At 43.0% G+C, this 20309-nt stretch overlaps 1 protein-coding gene and 1 pseudogene across 6 annotated transcripts in view; one reads left to right on the top strand and one right to left on the bottom strand.

The window, feature by feature from the left end:
• The window catches only part of LOC126183749 (homeobox protein extradenticle), a 352888-nt gene that overhangs the window by 217906 nt on the left and 114673 nt on the right, over positions 1 to 20309 (top strand). The window lies entirely within an intron of this gene.
• Positions 18791 to 18908, bottom strand: LOC126185827 (5S ribosomal RNA; annotated as a pseudogene).

The following is a 20309-nucleotide window of genomic DNA, read 5'->3' as shown; positions in this document are numbered from 1 at the left end:
CATCTGGATCACGGCGTCCCGGATTCGATTTCCGGCCGGGTTGGGGATTTTCTCCGCCCGGGTACTGGGTGTTTGTGTTGTCCTCATCATTTCATCATCATTCATGAAAGTGGCCAGATTGGACTGAGTAAAGATTGGGAATTTGTACGGGCGCTGATAACCGCACAGTTGAGCGCCCCACGAACCAAACATTATCATCCATCTGATACTATAAAATTACGCGCAAGCTTCTCAAAGCTTTCCCTCAAATGTTCCGCCGCTACTTCTCCTGAGGCAGTCGATCTGTAAAAGATCTAGATCATCCTGTTTGATCCATTTTTAACGTTTATCTTTACCCACATTATTTCGCAATCTGAATCTTTATCGTGTTACTTAGAAATATAACCACACCTCCAACAATGGTGTTCAGCCTTTTTTTGAGATACACATTTTAATCGGATTTTAGAATTCCATTTCATTTAACATTTAGTTTCAGACAGCGTGGGTTCGTAGTACTAAGTGAGCATTATTACCTTCTATACGTTAGGCTAGTTCTGGGACCTCTCCACGGACATTGTTGCAGTTAATTAATAGTACATTAACATGTGCCTTCTATTACTCATGATGAATACTACTTTCTTTAATTAATGGAGCAGATATTCTCTCCTATCTAAGACCAGGACGCATCTTATAGAACCTGTGGAGGTATTTCTCTACCATGTGCACGCCACACACGTACTCTGCTACCCTAGTAGCCACTTCCTGCATGTAGTGCACGCCTGACCTATCAAGGGGAGGTGTGTCCTACAACTTTTCGCCCTATAGCAGACGTCGAGAGACATACATCCAAGATCGTTACAGACTCGTCAGAGCCTCAGGTTTGAGCCTTTCACTTAGTTCCAAACCAGAGGACTGCGATCGTTTCTGGGAACTATGCTGTCACAGCTACGTGTATTCACCAAAGCAGCCAGCCCTTCGTAGGTACCGACGATGGCCTCTGAACCCGGGCGGCAAGCATCATTCTTGGCAACATGAGCAACAATTTGCAGCCAGGTGCACCAAAATGTTTTCGGCATCTGATGGAAGAGTCTCCTTCACATTTCGAACGGGACATCCAGGCAATCAGACAGAATGGATACTGTCTTTCCTCCCCAGCCTATCCCCTATTTCCTTGAGTGTCCCATCACCCGGCGAACGTTGGAGCTCTCCCAATCACCAGCAATCTCACCCTTCCCTCTTTTCTGTATCTTTAAGGAAGATCGGCCCCAGTCCCAACAGAAGAAGCGTCCCAGGTTGGTTCAGATTTTTGTCAGCAGTGGCCAATACCCCAAACCTGTTCTTAAGGCCAAAGGGAAAAACCGTTTGGCCTATACACACTTTTGCCTTGCGCTCAGAGAATCACGACTCCACCATTGTTCACCATTTACAGCTACACCATCAGGGATCTCATGCGACGCTGTAGGCAACAGAGATGCCAAAGCATTCTTCTAAGGTGCCCCAACGCCACTGCAATCCAGGGAAAGCTGAAGCCTGTCGACCGTAGCCAACACAGCTTGGAGCTGTTTGTGGAGAGGGCCAAATCAATCTGTATCCGTGCACAATAGGCGCAGTCCGTGTCCATTTTAATAAACATTCCTCTACACCACAAAGAATATAATCCCACCAATCGCTAGATGAAAGATATGTGCTGTTGCTAGCCGGCCGGGGTGGCCGAGCGGTTCTAGGTGCTACAGTCGGGAACCGCGCGACCGATACGGTCGCAGGTTCGAATCCTGCCTCGGGCATGGATGTGTGTGATGTTCTTAGGTTAGTTAGGTTTAAGTAGTTCTAAGTTCTAGGGGACTGATGACCTTAGAAGTTAAGTCCCATAGTGCTCAGAGCCATTTGAACCATTTTTTATGCTGTTGCTACGCTGCTTCTGGTTCTCACTATACTACAAAGTTAGTTCAGGCGACACCAATGCTCGAAAAATACACAAAACTTGGAATAAGTTAATAGACACTAGTTACGCAGTTAAATATGCAGATAATATTCAATTATTTGCGGAAGCACGTGATAATAAACACTAACCTAAATCCTGTTTTTGTAAAGAAACTGCTGGTGCGTCCTCTCGACTTGGCAGCTGCGGCTGCACCCCGAGTATTCAAGTACTGTATGAAGAAAGTGGCATATGGGACCAAATCGAACTAATTAAGTCTATAAGAAAACGATTCTGCACACTCAAGTAACTCAGCCAGTTATTGGTGATGACAAAAGTCATGGTATAGCGATATGCACATATACAAAAGGCGGTAGTGTCGCGTACATAAGGTACAAAAGGGCAGTGCATAGGCGGAGCTGTCACTTGTACTCAGGGTTTCAAACCTGATTATGGCCGCACGGAGGGAATTAAGAGTTTGAACGCGGAATGGTAGTTAGCGCTAGACGCATGAGATATTATATTTCAGAAGTCGTTTGGGAATTAAACACTCAGAGATCCAGAGTGTCAAGAGTGTAGAGAATAGCAAATTTCAGGCATTACTTCTCATGATGGTCAACGCACTGGCCAACGGCCTTTACTTAACGATCGAGAGCAGCGGCGTTTGCACAGATTTGTCAGTGCTAACAGAGGAGCAACACTGCGTGGAATAACCGCAGAAATCAGTGTGGGACACACGGTGGACGTATCCATTAGGACAGTGTGGTGAAATGTGGTATTAATGGGCTATGGCATCAGACGACCGATGAGAGTGCCTTTGCTAACAGCACATCACCTGCAGCGCCTCTCCTGGACTCGCGACCATATCGGTTGGAGCCCAGACGATCGGTAAATCTTGGCCTGGAAAGATGAGTCCCAATTTCAGTCGGTAATAGCTGACGGTAGGGTTTGAGTGTGGCGCAGACCCTTCGAAGCTATGGAGCCAAGTTGTCGAGAAGGCAGTGCGCAAGCTGATGGTAGCTCCATTATGTTGTGGGCTGTGTTTACATGGAACGGACTGTCTCCGCCGGTCCAACTAATCTGATCATTGACTGGAGATTGTTATGTTTGGCTACTTAGAGCCCATTTGCAGCCATCGTGGACTTCGTTCCGAAACACACGATAGAGATTTTATGAATGACAATGCGCTATGTCACCGGGCCGCAATTGTTTGCGATTGGTTTGAAGAACGCCCTGGACAGTGCGAGCGATTGATTTGGCCACCCAGATCACGCGACGTGAATCGCATCGAACATTTATGTGACATAATAGAGATGTCAGTTAGTGCACAAAATCCAGCAGCGGCAACACTTTCGCAATTATGGACGGCAATAGAGGCAGCATACCTCAATATTTCTGCAGGGGACGTTCAACGACCTGCGAGTGCATGCTACGTCGAGTGGTATCCCATGACTTTTGTCACTTCAGCGTGTTTCGGGGTATGTGAAATACACATAGACAGCATTGCGAGATATTGTTAGTTTTACGTAAGTTGAGGGGCACACATCCCTGCAAGGGAACAATGAATTGTATGTGTGCTGGCGTGACGTGACATTATGTGGACACAACATGGAACCAGTTTGAACTCGCTGCTTTTTCTTTGACTCTAAACATGATCAGAATTAGTGGAAATAACTAGAATCATAAGCAGAGCATTTGAAAAAATGGTTCAAATGGCTCTGAGCACTATGGGACTCAACTTCTTAGGTCATAAGTCCCCTAGAACTTAGAACTACTTAAACCTAACTAACCTAAGGACAGCACACACACCCATGCCCGAGGCAGGATTCGAACCTGCGACCGTAGCAGTCCCGCGGTTCCGGACTGCAGCGCCAGAACCGCTAGACCACCGCGGCCGGCGCAGAGCATCTGAAAACGGTTAGGAATATAGTGGGTATATATGGCACTTGTAAGTGATAGCTCGAACCTGATTTCTCTTGACTACCTATGGAGTGAAACCGTTGTCGATTTGAATTGGACTTTCTGCTGCTCCAGAAGTGCATTATACCTCAGTTTCCCGAATAGCTTTTAAAAGACATGGCCTGATTGTGAGAACACCAAACATCGTATGTCGCATCTCCTTGTAGTATGCGTGGCTCTGCTCTCAAGTTTCGTGTTCTTCGACGGAGTAGAGACGTATCGAGAGCATCGGGAAATTATAAACTATACTCGCTGTTCCACACAGCGACTAGGCGTTGATGTGGCTTCCGAATCCATATCGAATCTTATCTTTCGCCTGAAGTAGAGGATAGACATTGTCTTGTGTTAAGACGCAGGTATGTTACTCATTTATGATGCGAGAAGTACAAGTAAAATAAGATGGAAAAAATGAGAGTTGATTCGCTGTTGGACTGTATTAATCTCACCATTTTCTCATTATGCAGGTGGCGTTGTAACAGCAATAGCAGAAAGTGCTTCAGCGCATTCATAAATGCAACTTGTACTAGGGTTAGTTGGTTCCAAGGGAGGACAGCGGCATGGGGGAAACATTGTGTTTTTGTTTTATGGACACGTCCAGCTAGTATACTGATACATCGGATCACGTATTGCAGTTATTGTGTAACAGATATTCTTTGGACCAGGCGAGATACTGAAGGGAGCTAAGGAAGTGGAGAGGCTGTGGTTTTGAATAGGCTGCTTGTGCAGTCAGTCGAATTTTTACTGGATGTGGTCAAACAGACGAATGTTATCGATCTATCGGACGCTGACTCTCTCGGATGACTCTCTTCCCCAGGTGATTAATTAAACTGTTCGAACCACATTTAACTATATTACAGTAATGAGATTTCAGCAGTAAATGTAGTTTCGCAATGCTCTCTCTTCATGGCCGAAATATCTGTGGCAAGTTTCTTGTGGCGGTGACGTACTATTTTCTGTCCAGTTTCATCGATGACTTGTCACTGTTTATCAATTCAGTATTGAGGGTATCATCATGGAAAACTCGACAGTGAGCACAAGCCGTCATTTATACGCGGCTGTTCGTTCTTCAACACCGTTTATATAACTGCTGCCGAGAAATAGTATGCCATGCTTGATTGCATGCATAAATAATGCAATAAAAGAAAGGAATATCAGAGTTCAACGGTCCGTGGATGGCAGGGTGTTGGAGGAAGGAAGTCGGTTGTATCCTTTCCATATGAACCATTGCAGGGGGGGGGGGGGGACACCACATAAATTTTAAATCTTCATACACTGAAGGAGATTTGAACCTTCGCCCTCCCGAATGCGGGTCCACTGTCTTACCACTGCACCACTTCGCTCGCTGATACGAGATAAACGGCTTTCTTCGACCAGTAACGTTCAGAAGTAGCGTTACCTGAGGGTATGTCATTGAGGAAAGTGTACAGGATCGATATGCCCATGTTTTTAAGAATAGCGTCTATGTCGTCTGGTTTATTGCAACCATTTTTGCCCTCTAATGATGTTATCACTGCGGTTCTTACACGAAAGGTACGTGGCTGGCAGCAGAAGGTTTCCAGATTTGAAAATTTAGTGCGTTGTGACTAGCATCTTCCAGTTTCCAGTGTTGCACTGTTCCGTGCATGTGTAGGGCTCTCGTGCTAACTGAGCAAACCGGTCGCGGAACCGGCTGGCCTTCTTTGCGTCCGCCTGATCTTCTTATTCTCCAGACAAGGAAATTAAGAGGCGTCTAGAGCCGCTTTGTAGCCGACGTCGTGTATGCTTCTCGACTGGTTTCCACAGCCCATGGGACACACGTGAAAGTGGTATTTTCGTAGATCTATGGCAGGAATATTTATTTTCGCGCTGTCCTTGGTCGACAAGTTGTGTTTTCAGAGCTAGATCTATTCTCGTTTCACTTTTCCTGCCCTTTCAAGTGATAGAATTCGGGTGATATTTTCGTCGTTGCTCCACAGATCTTATGCAGAGTACTAAGGTACCTGTGTTTATTTTCTCTTACGCATTCACTCGCATCACTGTAATCATCATTAGCCATTTCTATCAGTAAATGATGTAACTTCTCCAACTACTGAGCTCATGTGTGTCTGCAACTTCTTCTTTGACGAAGGATTTCAGGCGATATTCAGGGAGTTAACACCAGCGATCTTCAGCAGGTCTTTGTCCTATCGGTCTGCCTGTCTTTCTCTGTTCCATCGGTCTAGGTGTCTTACTCTATCCCTGTTTTTCGACCCCATTCCAGCACTGTCTTTGTGTCAATCGCTTATCAAATCTTCTGAAAACATGGTGGCACATTGCCATTTCATAGTAGCTGTTCTCTCCAGGACGCACTCGACATGTAATTTCAGTCGCCACTTAGTTCTCCTTTAACAGTTAGTTGATCTACGTTCACAATTTTGGAAGTCGATGGTACCGCTTTTGGAATGGAGAAAATCAAGTCCTCTTAGCTGTAAGTAAGGTTTCCCAACACTGCGGTTTCCCCTGGTCATCAAACCGGGGAACACAACATGGCTCTGCTGGAGGAAATCAGATTTCAGTAGTAAGGTAGGAGGTGCGAAATGACGAAGGCTATACGTATAACGCAACAAGCCTTGTAAGAACCCACGAGAGCTTTGCGCTGTTTTGGTAACAAGCGACAATAAGAATGGTCATACAGTTTGTTTAGCGAAATCTCTCTTTTTAATTTGAGTCATGAAAGCTCTCGACGAAGAAAATATGGGTGCATGGATCATAGCAGTAAAAGATTTTCTGGCGTCTAAACGGTTTGAAGAGTCATTTCTTCTGCCCAAGACTGAATTAACACATGCTCCCCGGTTGAATTCGACAGCTAAAAAGTATGGAGTCATCGCGCTCACCACCTGATGAATGTGGGTAGACGCCGGGAAATTTAATTTTAAATGTTACAATGAGTCTGAAACATCGCAGAGAGCGGATGTAGCAGAATGTTTGACTTTCCCGTATCCTCAAAGGTGATACTGAAACGAAATATTTCTACTCTTATCTGAGACCATACAACACTTTATTTGCACCCATTAAACGACACTACAAAAGAACAGTACAACGAAGAACTGTTACAGTAGCTTGGTGAAGAGGCCACGTAAGTCTAGGCGCGACGAGGAAAAAAATTGTTTATTTTTAAATTTAAAATTAACTTTCCAGTGGAGGTACACAAAAGTTAGTTTCTCAAATCAAATGTAAAAAATATGTTATTTCTTAATTAAGGCACCATTCACTATTGGTTAAAATAACCTAATCGTATGAGATCTCGTTTAGAGCTGCTGCCAATCAGCAGGCGTATTACAAAGAAATCAAACATTTTCTTCAAACTACTAACTTAGTTAATGGTTCTACTAGGTGGTCAAAATAAAAAGGCCCATAAATTGTTTTCTGCATTTAGTGACAACGTGATTTAAACAACAAAGAGCTCATTAGAAAATATTTGAACAACAGAAAAAACTATAATAAGAAAGATAACCCGTAGAAAAGTCCTGCATCACAACTTCGGTTACTTGTGGAAATGAAAATTTGTATCATTCCATTGAAAAGGATCCGCATGCTTATCCTCAAGTATAGCCTATTCCTGTTGCTTATGAATTAAATCGTACTGTTTTACATGCGCGTATTTAGTTCTTCCGGTGGTTTTTAAACGAGTTGGTTTCGGGTCTCTTGGATCCTGAGACTTTGTTATTCAGATGAGGTCTGATTCATCCTGTCAGAGTGTGAATTCAAGGCATTCCATGAGATAAAGATTACTGTTAAGTGTTTAGTGTCAGAGCCAGTTTTGTTTTAGCCACTTTGCGTATAACACTGTAGTCTTTGGAGGGACAATTTAGGAATTCTATGTTTTTTGATGTTGCTTGCGGATCTTCTCCTCGGCTTCCACAGTACAATCATTTCAATTTGACCCATAGTAATGTCAATTTTCGTCCCTTTTCTTTTGTTAGTGAAGCACTATACTACATATAAATGAGTGTTTCAGGTAAGGTGTTTTTCTCTCTTACTTACAAAAGACAGTAGGAACCTAACAGTTGTTTTCTTTGATGAAGCTCAAAGCAAGGAAGTAACTGTATACCCATAACAAATGTTCTCTCTGATCGTGAAGCATAATTAGAGTGAATGAGACATTGCGGTGTAGATACTACTCATCGGGAATCAGTTAGATTAATTAATGAGTCCAGAACCAATGTTTTTAAGAATAGTTTACAAGAGGTGACCAGGGATGAAATTTATAGTGACCCAAATGCTTACATGAAATTTAATCTATTCCATGATAAATTCATATAATTATTTGAAAGTAACTTTCTACATAAGCTATTCAAAACCGACACTAAACGGTCACGTAAAAAGCGATGGATTACTAGAGGGATAAAAATATCTTGTGAAAGGGAAAAGGAATTGTATCTGTTGGCAAGAACAAATAAAGATTCTGCAGTATTCCCCCCTACAGAAATCAGTAACCGCGACAACAGGCTTAAGGGTGTATAGGATGTAGTGAAACGAGACACAGGACAACAGGCCAAAGAATAGGATACATTCACTATTGACTTAAATTGAAGGGCTATAAATGATAAGTCACATGTAGCAAATGCGTTTAATAATGATTTCTTACAAATAGTGGCAGATATAGGCATAAATAGTTCGAGAAGCAGCACAGCAGTATGTCGAAAATGCAATTCTCATAAAATTCAATTATATGAATCCACTTTTCCCTTTGAAATAAAGAAAATTATATACTCACTCAAAATTAAAAGCTCTCATGGATTTGGTCGTGTTTTCAATATGTACTAAAGTTCTGTTCCGATATAATAAGCCATATCTTTTCTGAAATATGTAATGCATCACTTAAGGCATTTTTCCAGAGAGATTGAAACATGCAATTGTTAAATCCCTCTATAAGAAATGCGATAGGAGAGATGGTGGTCACAGAGTGAGACCATTCGCAGGAAGCCTGTCAATGACACTGTTAAGAATATTGTTAACCATTTCTTCTGCTGCTGTGTGTATTCTTGGATTGACTACAATACTAGTGGCATCCGCAAAAAAATAGAGTAATTTTGCTTGTTGTATATTAGATGGAAAATCGTTTTCATATATGAGGAATAACGGCGGACCTAAGATTGAGTCTTAGAGAACTCCATATGTGGTTTCTTCCAAATCAGATGAATCGCCCCTGAGTACACTGGTTGAAGTAAAATTGTCTGCATTCTTTTGGTTAGATGTGACATTGTCCATCTGTTAGCTCGACCATCAATTCAATAAAACCTCAGTTTATGTAAGAGGATATTGTGGTCCCCACAGTCAAATGCCATAGATAAGTCACAAAAAATGCCAACCGGTGGTGTTTTGTTATTTAATGCTTGTAAAATTTGGTGAGTGAACGTGTAAATAGCGTTCTCAGTAGAGCAACTCTTCTGAAATCCAAACTGTAATTTACTGAGGATATCAATGTTGCTGAGATGGGATATTATTCTAGAATACAAAACATTCACGAAAACTTTGGAAAATGGTTTGATAAATTCTGACCAGTAAATCCAGACCACTGCTGGACTAGAAACACGAATGGTAGGCACTGCAGGAAAGCGAAAGGAATCTATTAGAATCAGGTTCCTATTTCTGTATAGATGGGTGTAGAGAGGGTCTTCTTTCCGTTTACTACGGAAGTGGTTCCTTTCTGAAAGTATGTTGGAGAGCGAATCTCTCAGCCAACTGCGATTTATGGTACTTATTTGATGGCAGGTATGTAATGAGAAATAACCACTTGGCGATCGTTTCAGAATATTCTGTTATGGACAGTTTGTCGTGGAACCACCGACATTTGTGGATAAGTTGTCTAGTGTATATGGTATCTTACTGAGTCCACACGCGTACGGCGAAATATGAGGGTTGTCCAGAAAGTAAGTTCCGATCGGTCGCGAAATGGAGACCACAGTGAAAACCCGATGAAGCTTTGCACAGATGTGTTGGGCAGTGTCTCTAGTATGACCGTCGGTCGCATCGAGACGCTCTTTTCAGTTCTGAGGGCACTGTGAACGAGTAAAGGTGCCTAGAACAACGATGTCCCCCGCCAAGTAGGAGGGCCCACTGAGAGGCTTCGCCTTAGACCTTAGTGAATGCAGCCCACCTAACACAACTGCCACGCACTTCCTTCTTCATGGCAATTCTCAGCCGCACTCTGCAGGGGCAGTCAAGACGCTCCTGCAGCCTTTTCGATGGAAAGTGTTCGATCACCCATAACACAGCCCTAATTGGCTAGTATTGAGTATCATCTCTGTTCACATGAAACGCTGGATACGAAGACAACACTTGGACGCAGGCTACGTGCTATAGACCAGCGTAGAGAATTATAGGAAAGCACAGGCGGCTGCCTTCTATGACGATAGTGTTGGAAATTGCTATAACGCTGCGACAATGTCTAAGTCGGAGCGGTGACTACGTAGAGAAGTCTCTGGAAAGTGTAGCTAACTCAAATAAAATGTTTCTGATTTTCACTGTGGTTTCCATTTAGCGACCGATCGGAACTTCCTTTCTGGACAATCCTCGTAGTTATATATTCCGTTGGTTACTTGATTTCTTCCGCTTATCGTAACAGCAATTAAGTTACTCCATTGTGCTGTGTGTTATTCTTTTATTTGTTTCGTGTATTTATTTGTTGTTATTCACGAAATACACATAAGTCAATAACGTCTCTGAGAACTTATTTTACGTGGCCGTCTAATAAGTGAGAGAATGGATGCATAAAGTTAGTTAATTGTTACTTTTAACTTCGCCGGCAACCTTTACGGCAAGAATGGAAGAATGAATTGATTGTTGGTGTTAATAACGATCATCCTCCTTTACCTCCTCTGCATTACTGCAGATGACGTGTCACTGAGCACATTTGTTCTGTGCATGCAGTACACGTGAGGCGCCTAGTTGTTTCCACTGCGCTGTGTGGAATACGAAGGTTCAGTTATAGTTCACTAACCTGCTGTCTTCAATTTGATGTCCTCAGCGCAGAAAACAGCACGCAGGTCGTAGGTTCTGTATCTTGAGGCTGAAACTGACTTTTAGCGAGGTTCTGTTCTGAAATAATGTATCACTTTTTTGGGATGCCACATGAGAAGACTACATGATCTTAATACAACACCTTCTGATACAGCAAAGTACATGATCAAACACAATATTTATGAAAATGTATGTTTACACTATTTGTGGCACGTGTCTGTGCCTCATGACTACCGGAGTGAATCTTTTAATACTGAATAATGGCAAACACATCCTGCCACAGACAACATGACTGTACATCTCGACTGCCTAATCCAGAGTGACGAACAGGAGCTTAAATAAAAATTGAAACAAATCCTACGACAGACAACATGTCTGTTCTCGACTGCCTAATCCAGAGTGACGAACAGCCCGAAACACTTCGCGCGCCATACCAGAAAAGACATGACCCGAACGCTTCCGAAGTGCTTCGTCTGCAATTTCGTCAGTCTTTTGTTTTTTATTTAAATTGTTTTTAATAATTATAAAATGACTGATTGATAGTCAGCTGTTGAGAGATATTAATATTAAAAAGTGAAGTCATTCCAATGAGTAGTTTAACTAATAATAATAACTATACTTTAACGTTTTGGCGCCCTTGCTCCGAACACAGCAGCCAATCACAGAGCAGTAGCATTATGCAGGCGGTCTTTCTCACGGGAATGGTACCGAATCTAACACTGTCACAGGTACCTCACACCGCATTTCGCCATCTATATACTTCTTGCATCTCCACTGCTCTGGGAACAGCTTCTTGGAGTCTAATATGACGGCTGACTAAGCCAGAAATGTTACACCGTACAGAATTTTACGATGTGGACTTTAATGCTCGTATTTATAACTGAGACCATTATGAATTTCACCTCTTTTACTGTCGCACTTCAGATCTTTATTGTTGGTAGGACTGAAAAAAATTTAAATTTGCGCATGTAGACCATATGGTGACTACTGCTGTGTGACTATACAAAAGCATACGGAACAAAACTAATCGCCCTTAAACTTGAAAGTGGCTGTGGTTCTTCGTGCCATGGCCTGGCTATGATTCTGGACGTAAGAGAACTCAGTGTCCAGCACACCAACTAGAGCAGGAAAGCCAGACTGTGTGCGTGCTTAGAGGAAACTGCCACAACTTCCGGCCCGACGGACGCAAGGATTCTCATGTTAGATAGGACTAGTAATTATGTAGCAATTCTCTTTGACGGGTAAGCGGTACTGTTCCGTTGTCCAGCAGCCAGATGGAAACTTTCTGAGACAAGCTACTCGCCTGCTCAGCTACAGGGCCATTTTCTGCGTAATCGTAACATCCGTGGCTCGTCCTTAGAATAGCACAGAGGCTACTCTGCTCCAGCTTGCAGCACTCCTTCCATTCGGCGCTCCCGTAAGACAGCCAGACCTTACCGGTGAACTCGATGTCGTGTGTCGTCTACATAAAGACCTAACTGTGATTCATCTGAGCAGGCGAAACGTTTTCACCGTTCTCCCCCTCTCCTCCACAGCCCGCTATTGGTGCCTGTTTCCCCACTGTAGCTGAAAAGAAAGGAACAAGACACTCTAGCATCCAAATACATCTCTCTGCGAATTTTCATTGGGAAACAATTAGAGAAGGAATTTATTTATTTAATCTGCCCTTGAATGTCTAATATGAACTCCTACCGCGTGTCAAACCGAATTGTAGCCAAGAATCTGTGGCAGACGCTCTCGTGGGCGTCTTTTGGCCGCAGTGCTGACTTGCATAATTACTTGCAGAGAGAACTGTCTTCCACTGCCGATAAACCTGTAAGGCTTCACGCGGTGACGCAGATCTAAAATGCACAAAGTAGGAATTTTGGTAACTCGAAGACATTTTACGCCAATTTCTTACTCTACCTTATCAGCATAGTGCCCCATATTACAATGGCGAAGGAGACACACACACCACGCTTTACCACGTTCGTGGGCACTACGAACACTATCCTTCTATAAGGGGCAGACAAACGAAGCAGACAAATGGAAAAAAAAAATAAGTAAACTGATTATTATTTCAAAAGTAATCACCATAACTGTTACTACATTTATCCTACTGTGAGACAATACGGTCAGTACCTTCATGGAAAAATTTTTGCGTTTTCCCACGGAACCATGATTGTACACAGCCTTGCACCTGTTCGACCAAAGCTAAATGACGGCACCGAATGTTTTTCTTCAGGGCTCCAAAAATTGGGAACCGCATGGAGTGAGAGAGGAACTGTATGGAGGATGTGTAATGGCTTCTCAGCGAAACTTATGCTACATAATGGAAGCAACAGGCACGACAGCTCCGGAAAAAACTCATGATGACCATTTTCTTTGACTGCAAGGGCCCACTGCTCATTGACTTGCGGGAACAAAATTAACGCACAGTGGTACGTAGACACTTTGTGCAAAATCTGAAGAGCGTCATCAAGTTCAAACGCCCATTAATATCAACAGGATAATTCCCATCCACATGTTGCTAAGGTAGTTTCGACTACGCTGCAGAAATTTTGCTGGGAAGCCCTCACATAGCCTTGATACAGTCCTGATCTTTTCCCATACGATTTCCATATTTTTGGAGCACTGAAGAAAGACGTCAGTAGCCATTGATTTGCTTTGGACGAAGAAGTGGACGCTAGGGTGCAATCATTGTTTCCAAAGCAACCGCGAAAAATTTCCATGAAGGTATTGACCGTCTTGTCTCACAGTGGGATAAATGTATTAACAATTATAGCGATTACTTTTGAAAGTTTTCTTAATTTTTTCTTTCTGTCTAGTTTTCATTCGACCACCATTTATACTTGTTGTATTTAGTCTAATCCTTGCTTGCAAGAGTTTTTCATTTTTTATACCCAGTTTTAATCAGTGATTACAACCTTGAGAATATGTGTCCGTTAACAGAATTGTATCAAACGCGCCGTAAAATTTTTACCAACACTGACAGCGTCAGAAAACAAAATCGAAATATCTGACGCTGCAAATCTTGCCATAAATTTTATTTTTCTTATACAATTCTGAGTACAGTACTTAACAATGAGCGACTGGAGACAGTCGAATCCTTTGCCTACCTAGAGAGTAAAGTTACATCAGATTGAAGTTCAAGGAAGGATATTGTAAACCAAATTCACCAGGCAAAAGCTGCTTTCAACGACAAAAGAAACCTTTTCACATCCTGCATCGTAGACAAACATCTGAGGAAAAACCTGATAAAGACGTTTGTTTGGCGTGTGCTGCTGTACGAAAGTGAAACATGGATACTCGGAGAACTAGAAAAACATTAAATAACAGCCTTCGCGATGTGGTGCTACCGCAGAATGTTAAAGGTTTCCTGGTTGCACAAGATACCAAACGAAGAGGCGCTCCACAGTGTGGAGGAAGAGAAGCCTTGTTTCCTGAAGACATTCGAACACAGAAGGGACACACGGGTCGGCCATCTGCTGAGACATAATGGTTTTATTAGAAGTATCATTGAAGGGACAGTAGAAGGGAGAAATAAGAGGCAGACCGAAATTTGAATACATAAAGCAGATCATGGAGGACACGAGCTGCACCACCTATGCCACTCTCAAGAGGAAGGCAGAAGACAGAAATGAATGGCGAACAGCTGCTAACCAACGTGATGGTTGAAGGACTAAGACGGAGGAGGAGGAGGGGGAGAAGGAGGAGGAGGAGGAGAAGAAGAAGAAGAAGAAGAAGAAGAAGAACATTGGACAAAAAATTACACCCCCAGGAGGCAGCACTTCAATACCATGTAAAGCCACCTCTAGCCTTGATAACGGCCCCATGTTTCTTAAGTTATGTCATATACAGCTGAACCCACTCATTAATGATTACAGTAGAAATATCAAATTGCACGGACGTTGATTGCTACGTTTCGTCAGCTGTTCCAAATACCCACAGACATTTTCTATGATTTAGCAGGCTATTCGATATACGACAGTATGCCAGTGTGTTGACAAACCAGGAAGCGTGTAGCCTCGTGAACACGGATGTTGGTGGGTCAGCGAGAATGTTGAAATAACCATTCTGGTTCATGTTGACGGTAATCTGAATGAGTGGGTCTAAGCAGTGACACCAAAATACTCCCAAAGTATCGAAGAACCACCTACGGCCTGAACTACTGTCTACACGTTGAGAGATAAACGCCTAATTGGGCCGCCGTAGCTCTCGACACCATGCATCATTTGGAAAGAGAAGAAAATCACAAGTTTTCGAACCACAATACACACTCCCAGTCAGCTGCTGTCCAATTTTTGTGTCACTGGGCACAATGGAGATGTGCAGCTTTATATGACACTGTAAGCAGTGGCCTTTTAGGAAGCGTCCTACTTCAGATGTCGACAGCATGCAGTTCCCTTAGCAATGTTCACTCGAAAACTGTTTGAGGACGGTCGTGCGTTCAATGACAGCAGCAATTCCTGTCTATTTTAAATCAGTTGTTACCGACAACGCGAGATAACCCTCTCTGACATCTGTCGGCTAGAAGATTCTTACGACTGCTGTTCTTAAAATGTGTTACGTGGCTGCGTGTAGTACACCATCCTTCGTGAACACGTTAGACAAGCCACATTGATACACCAATGAATCGGGCAAGCCTGCCGCTCTGGCCGAGCGTTTCTAGGCGCTTCAGTCCGGAACCGCGCTGCTGCTAAGGTCGCAGGTTCGAATCCTGCTTTGGGCATGGATGTGTGTAATGTCCTTGGGTTAGTTAGGTTTAAGTAGTTCTAAGTCTAGGGGGCTGATGACCTCAGATGTTAGGTCCCATAGTGCTTAGAGCCGTTTGAATCGCGCAACTTCATTCACAGCGTGGTCATGGGCACGTCCAAACGTGCAGGCTTCTTCCTGGCACTGTCATGTCTCCACGTCGGCCGATTTTACTGTGCTTTTTCCTCGCAGATGACTGGCACGTGCACACCACTTCGGTGCCATGACGCACGTCGGCGGTGAAGGGTATGACGACCGCCTGGTACCAGTTCTATACTATATTAATACCGACTGATGTGAAAATGTTCCTTACTAACTGGAACTGGTTATCAAATAAAAGTTTTAAAAAATCGTTCAAAGACTGGCATAAATACAGTTTAGAGTATCTGTGTCGCTGTTTCTACATCGTGATGATGTCATACTTCATCGCTAGTCTTCTCTCTCCCAACAACTCCGTCCTGATCCACCTTGTTCCTGTTTGCCTGCAGGTGTTGAAGAAGTTAGTTTTGTGATGTGTGAAAGCTGCCTTCTAATCCGATGAGCTTGATAACCAGATCTTATGAAATGTGCTTAAAACAGAAGAGGAAAGAATTAGATGCTGCACTAAAGACAGTTTCAATATTAATTCCCTCTGTGTCTTCTGTAACATCTACCCCAAACGGCCGTACGTGCTCAGTACGACAGAATTAATCACACAGGCGTCTTGGATCCAGTTTACGTTGTAGATATCTCACCTTTTCCCAAAAACCTCTCAATGAAATAGGTCTTTCCTTACTTTTTCTTTCTGTTGATTCGACATGACTGTTTCATTTTATACACTTTCATGGCATTTATTATCCCTTATAAAAGGACTTTCTGAAATGTAATGCCTCCGATTTTTTAAAATTCTGTTCTCAATAAGTGTTGAGGTACCACATGTGATGAATATTACTCGGTCGACTTTCGCACTTCGCTTACGCAAGTTGCAACCTTTCGCCACTGCCGGCCAGGGTGGCCGAGCGGTTCGAGACGCTACAGTCTGGAACCGCTTGACCGCTACAGTCGCAGGTTCGAATCCTGCCTCGCGCATGGATGTGTGTGATGTCCTTAGGGTAGTTAGGTTTAAGTAGTTCTATGGGACTGATGACCTTAGAAGTTAAGTCCCATAGTGGTCAGAGCCATTTGAACCTTTACCACTAAAGTGCTCCGAATTGTGACGGGTAACGTGGCAGTGTGTAACGTAACTATGTCGGTGCGTGAGAAACAGCGCGCTGTAATAGAGTTTCTAACCCCAAAAAATGCCTTCCATTGAAATCCATAGAACAATGAAATCTGTGTATGGTGATGATTGTACCGACATCAGTAATGTGCGACATTGGGTTGTTTGTCTTCGTAATGAAGGAAACAGTGGTGTTAGCCTCAACATGTGTGGCAGAGCTCAGAGTGGACAACCAAAACGTAACACATTGGCTGCCCTACCTGAATCACCCAAAATTATGTACCAGGACGAGGCCTTTTTCAGGTGTGCAGAATTGTTAGACACATGACCTGTGAAGTTCATTTCTTTAATGTCACTCACTCTAGCCCATGTGTATAGAAATTATGCACCACCTTTAATAACGAATCAAGACATCTTTCAGAGTTTCAGAGAATGACGTTAATTATTTGGAAAAATAGAGCAAAAATAATATAAATCCTAAAATTATAATCCTTTAACAGTTCGGTTATAAATTCACAGCAAATGTAACAAAATATGTGAACTAATTAATAGGTTGCATGCTTTACTTTACAAGTGTTAATAATGAAAAGACAGTCCAAACACATGATCTTTCCATTCGGACAGCTCTTACACATAACTGCCAACTTTGAGAAGAGGCTGTCAATAATCGCATGGCAAATGTGGAGGGGATCCGTCAACGAATTTCAGAACTGAAAGTGCACTGCCACTCCAGAAGGCCTGGGCAACGATATATCCATTTGAATTCAATGTAGCTGTGTAAACGAATTACACACACGGCCTGAAATATGTGTATCAATTTGATGCACATGGCCTGCCAGGGAAGTTACCTTCTGTATCAATTTTGATACATGCGGCAGCTAGGTTGTTAGGAAGTACCTTCGAGGACTTCGATTTTATAGTGATGAAGCTTTGCAAGGGGAGGTGAGGTCGTGGCTTTCACAACAAAGTCGAATATTCTACAGTAATGGTATCAATAAACTAGCCTCTCGTTGCGAGAAACGTGTTCGTCGGCAGGATGACTGTGTTGAGCAATAAATATAAGAACATGAAGAACAAAGATGTAATGTTAATAAGGCTCGTTTTATTTAAAACGCGTTGAGAGTTTTCACTTTCCAGCGCGCTCTAGTTTGTTTCTACGATGTCTCAGGCTCAAGAAAGTTTGCCGTTAATGTTGTAATAAGACACGACTGAGTTCTTTGTCACAATTTTGTGCATTATTCGGAACACCAGGTGACGAAACGGGAAGAATATAACGATGACAATGGTAGGCTACAAAATCCGCAAAGAGAAGTCACATTAATCTGGGTCGAAGACCACTACGGCATCCGCGGCAACGAACAGGCAGACCAATTGGCTAAACAAGGCGGAGCATTAGGAACTCCATGTCATTCAAAGGTGCCGCGCACAGACATCGTACGACGACTTAACAGAACGATGCGAATGAAGTGAGACGAGGAATGGAGCAGATGAACCGACGCAAAGGGAAACGTTATAGAGCGATACACTATGGGATTCCGTCAAGCGTTGGTTCATGATGCACATGGTGTCAAGGTAATTTTATGTAACCGTTGGACGAATGAGATTCAATCACGGCCACTTAAAAAAAAAAAAAAAAAAAACCACTTGTTGGACTTTATAATGGGACATGCACCTTATAATATTAGGATGTTCCGAAGAGACACACGATAGATCGGACATTAAATCATCTGAGTGCTATGGAGGTACAAAGGCCCCCACTGCATTACCATTCTTTTGGGCGTATAAACTCAAATATTAAAAAATCTAAAACTAAACTCCTCTTGAACAGGCCATGAAGGCCCAACGGTACCGACCGGCCGCCGTGTCATCCTCATCCATAGGCGTCACTGGATGCGGATATGGAGGGGCATGTGGTCAGCACACCGCTATCCCGGCCGTATATCAGGTTCCGAGACCGGAGCCGCTGCTTCTCAATCAAGTAGCTCCTCAGTTGGCCTCACAAGGGCTGAGTGCACCCCGCTTGCCAACAGCACTTGGCATACCGGATGGTCACCCATCCAAGTGCTAGACCAGCCCGACAGCGCTTAACTTCGGTGATTTGACGCGAACCGGTGTTACCACTGCGGCAAGGCCGTTGTAATAAACTCATATAAGCTCTAAAAAATTAGAAGTGCCCTATAATCAGCCACGAGGGGCAGAGCAAAAATAAAGATTTGAATTGACTGAAGGAGACAAATCAGAAGACAAATCGGAAACATAAAGTGTATTTGTACAAATTATTAAATTAGAAATAATACACCTTTTATTGCAACTAACTCAAAATTTTGTACGCACATAAGCAAAGTGTAAACTTAGCAATTTTTTTTATAAAAGTTGTAACTCTTTTTGCTATAAATACATTTTAATTTGTACAAAGATAATAGTTAAAACTGTCAGTTGATGCTGTTGGATGGCTGTATCATTATGAAACCAAAAGCCAATAAAAATTCCGATGACAACTTCCTTTACCTGCCCTAAGGTGACGAAGGAGACTGTTGTCTTTTTTGTGCACATTGATTGGGATTAATGATAAGAAATGTACGTTGCCGCCCTCTTTATCTGCAAATGCAGTGCAGTAACGTGGGAGCTTATATTTGTATAAAATGCGTTGTTTCTTCATTTCTCGCACAAAGCTCATGTTCAATAACCGCTCATTGTTTTACAAAATAAAACGGTACAGAGGAGACGACGAAACTCGGGTCGCTTGGTAACGCGGAAGCCAAGCTGCTGGCTACCGGCTGGTAATAGAGGTCTGCAAAGAGGGCGTTTCGCTCGAGCCTATCGCGCTCGGGCATAGTTTTCTGAACTGAAGTGATATCAGGTGTTCCCCAGGGAAGCGTCCTGGGACCTCTGCTGTTCCTGATCTATATAAATGACCTGGGTGACAATCTGAGCAGTTATCTTAGGTTGTTCGCAGATGATGCTGTAATTTACCGTCTAGTAAGGTCATCCGAAGACCAGTATCAGTTGCAAAGCGATTTAGAAAAGATTGCTGTATGGTGTGGCAGGTGGCAGTTGACGCTAAATAACGAAAAGTGTGAGGTGATCCACACGAGTTCCAAAAGAAATCCGTTGGAATTCGATTACTCGATAAATAGTACATTTCTCAAGGCTGTCAATTCAACTAAGTACCTGGGTGTTAAAATTACGAACAACTTCAGTTGGAAAGACCACATAGATAATATTGTGGGGAAGGCGAGCCAAAGGTTGCGTTTCATTGGCAGGACGCTTAGAAGATGCAACAAGTCCACTAAAGAGACAGCTTACACTACACTCGTTCGTCCTCTGTTAGAATATTGCTGCGCGGTGTGGGATCCTTACCAGGTGGGATTGACGGAGGACATCGAAAGGGTGCAAAAAGGGCAGCTCGTTTTGTATTATCACGTAATAGGGGAGAGTGTGGCAGATATGATACGCGAATTGGGATGGAAGTCATTACAGCAAAGACGTTTTTCGTCGCGGCGAGATCTATTTACGAAATTTCAGTCACCAACTTTCACT

This window comes from Schistocerca cancellata, chromosome 4, assembly GCF_023864275.1.
Source record: "Schistocerca cancellata isolate TAMUIC-IGC-003103 chromosome 4, iqSchCanc2.1, whole genome shotgun sequence".
NCBI lineage: Eukaryota > Metazoa > Arthropoda > Insecta > Orthoptera > Acrididae > Schistocerca > Schistocerca cancellata.
The sequence above is the reverse complement of the archived record's forward strand: the minus strand, read 5'-3'. Positions and strand labels throughout refer to the sequence as shown.